Consider the following 3,341-nt stretch of genomic DNA (forward strand, 5'->3'; position numbering starts at 1 on the left):
CAGCCCAAAAAGATGGGCATGAAAATGCAGGGAAAGTGCTGTTAAAAGGGGAACTGGTTCCAGCCAGGAGACTCCGAAAAGTCCTGCAAGCAGAACTTTCAATGATGCTCTGAGCAAATACAAGTGTGAGGGGTTTCAAATTTACTCCTGGAGAGGGCTCACACCCTCCCCCACCCTCACCCCCACCCCCGCTTTGCCACATTTCTTCCAAACCTGCCCTTCTCCAACTTTTCATTACTAGATGGATTTATCCACTCCTGGTTTTCTGTACCTAAGACCTGAAATTCTGTCTCCTCCTGCAAAACTATACAAACCCCAGAGGACACATCTCATCTGGGAAGGGGACAAGTAAAGACACGGGGTTGTGATCATATATCACATGAAGAAATAGTGATTTGAGTAAGAATGGTCCCCATATGCGCCTGTATTTGATGCTTAGTCACCAGGAAGTAGAACTCTTTGAGAGGCTTTATTAAAGGAAGTGTGTCAGTGGGAGTGGGCTTTGCAGTTTCAGAAGATCCTATTAGTACCATTTTCTCCCTCTCCTGTTTCTCTGCTACTGCTGCCCCCTGTGCGTCAGGATACTGAACTCTCAGCTTCTTCTCCAGCACCACGTCTGTACGCATGCTGCATACTCTGCCATGGTGATAATGAACTAAACCTCTATAACTAAACTATCCCAATGAAACGCTTTCTTTTATAAGCGTTACCTTGGTCCTGGTGCTGGAAGACGTGCAGAGGGCTAGCTGAAGTGTGGGCGCTCAGCTCGAGAAGGTGTGCAGGGGAGGAACATTAGTAAGTCCTAGAGACCATGCTAGATGATATTTGGGGGAAGAATACGGCTGCTTTTTGCTCTTGTCCTAAAAATATGCATGAGGCTAAATTAAAGAGTTTTTTGTGTCAATGACGTCATCAGAGATTTCAAGACAGCCTAACATGGACTGTGCCGCGAGGTTATTAGTAACCACTCGTAAGAATGTCTATAATGATAGGGAAAAGGATCAAGAGAAATACAAAGGGGCTGGAGAGATGGCTCAGAGGTTAAGAGCATTGCCTGCTCTTCCAAAGGTCCTGAGTTTAGTTCCCAGCAACCACATGGTGGCTCACAACCATCTGTAGAGAGGTCTGGTGCCCTCTTCTGGCCTGCAGGCATACACACAGACAGTATATTGTATATATAATAAATAAATAAATATTTAAAAAAAAGAGAGAAATACAAAGTGCACAGTTTGAGGAGAAAAGGAAGTGTAATGGAGCTAAGTCCAGTGCTCAAGGAGATAAAGTTTAAAGAAACCTGGCGCTAAAGGGATGTAGGGAGCAGTGACCTCAGGGCGAGACCCCACCCAAGTCAGTTTCCAACTTGTGCAAAGGACTTAAAGGACCTTTTAGGCAGTGAAGGAAACCAGCAGCAGAAACTGAGGCAAACGGGACTGAAGGAAGGGGACAAGTTCAAGCTGCAGAACTTGGCAGCTTCGGCCACGTGCTTCTGGATTTAGAGTCAAGAATTCAAGAAAGGGGTTGTGGAGTCTCCCTCTGTGGCCAGGTGTGTATCTGGGGCGTTCCTGCATGGAGTCCTGGAGGCCATTTCAAAGAGTTCCACTCCTTGGTAACTAAACTTTCAAATACATGAGCCTGTGAGGACCATTCTTACTCAGACTGCATGAAGCTGTGAAGGTGGAGCCTGGATTGCCTTGGAGACCCCAAGATGTCATGGGATACCTGTCGAGGAGAGCTGCCAAGGGAGTGGAAGCAGCCCAGGAGACAGACGTGTGCTGCAGTCAACAGAGCTGAAAGGGTTGGAGGCCTGCAGGAATCAGACATGGAGATGCAGAGGCTAGAGTTTGCCTACTGGTTTTTGGTCCTGCTTTGGTCCAGCATTTCCTCAGTGTGCTCCCTCTCCTTCCTTTTAGAATGGTGATGTATGTCCTGTGCCATTGTATGTTGGAAGTATGTGATCTGCTTTTTAAGGTTCTGATTTTACAGAGGATTTTATTTAAGAGATTGTCCTGAATCTCAGAAGAGACTTTGAATTTTGTTTTGTTTTGTTTTTGTTTTTCGAGACAGGGTTTCTCAGTGTAGCTTTTAGAGCCTGTCCTGACACCAGCTCCTGTAGACCAGGCTGGCCTTGAACTCAAAAAGATCTGCTGGAGACTTTGAATTTTTAAGCAATGTAGAAATACTGATAGACTGCAGGGCGGTGGTGGCACACCTTTAATCCCAGCACTCCAGAGGCAGGCGGATCTCTGGGAGTTCGAGGCCAGCCTGGTCTACAAGAGCTAGTTCCGGGACAGGCTCCAAAGCTACAGAGAAACCTTGTCTCGAAAAACCAAAAAAAAAAAAAAAAAAAAAAAAAATCTCTGTGTGGTGGTGTACTCCTTTGATCCTAGCAGAGGCAGGTTGGTCCCTGAGTTCAAGAACAACCTGGTCTACAGAATGAGTTCTGGGACAGCAAGGACTACAGAAATCCTGTCTCAAAAACACAAAACAAAACAAAAAATCTGATGAGATATAGCCATCAGCTGATGAGTGAATAAATGTGGTATAGGTAACAATAGCATAATATTCAACAGATAAAAAGGATGAATGCTCTAAACTTGTGATCCTCTTGCTTTGGTCTCCCAAGTGCTGGCATTTCAGACAGGTGCCAACTTCCCAGCTTTAACGTGAATAAATATTGACAGTATCACGTCACATTGAAGCTGGGCGTGGTGGCTCACAACTGTAACTGTTGGAAATTTTCCTTTCCTGTCTGCTTCTTGTTTCCAGGTCAAGAAGATTGAGCTACATAGACAATTAGGAGTGAACAAAAGATAGGGGATTTATTTAATGAAAGCAAAAGAAACTCTTGGTAGTCATGGGGTGGGGTGTAAGAAGGGAATCGCTGTTCTGAACTGAAAGCAAAGAAGGTAATTTCAGTTGGCTTGTAAATTGGGAGGAAAAGTGGGGACCAGTTAGAGAAAACTTTCTAAGTATGAAGACCTAACTTGCTGTGCATTGTCCAGGGAACAAGTCTGGTTTTGGAGGTCTGTCAGGGATTGTTTTGAGTTGTGCACCCATGTCATAGTAGCCAAGAAGCTTTCTCATCTGGAGGTTCTTTGTCTATGTCTGACTCATTTAGGGGTTTGTCTGTCTCCTGTCTCTATCAAGATGCTGAGGCAGGAGGCTCACTGCAATTTGAGGCCAAGCTGGTCTGCAAAGAGACCTGTCTCAGGAAACAGAGAGAGAATGAATGTAAATGAATATGAGACTATGGATTATACTAAGTGAGAAAAGCCAGCCACAGAAATTATAAAGTATGTGTTTCCATTTCCATGAAACATCCAAAATAGGTTGCTTCAGTG

Source organism: Alexandromys fortis, unplaced genomic scaffold, assembly GCF_014885135.2.
Source record: "Alexandromys fortis isolate MF-2015 unplaced genomic scaffold, M_Fortis_MF-2015_v1.1 scaffold_17, whole genome shotgun sequence".
In the NCBI taxonomy this organism is placed as follows: domain Eukaryota; kingdom Metazoa; phylum Chordata; class Mammalia; order Rodentia; family Cricetidae; genus Alexandromys; species Alexandromys fortis.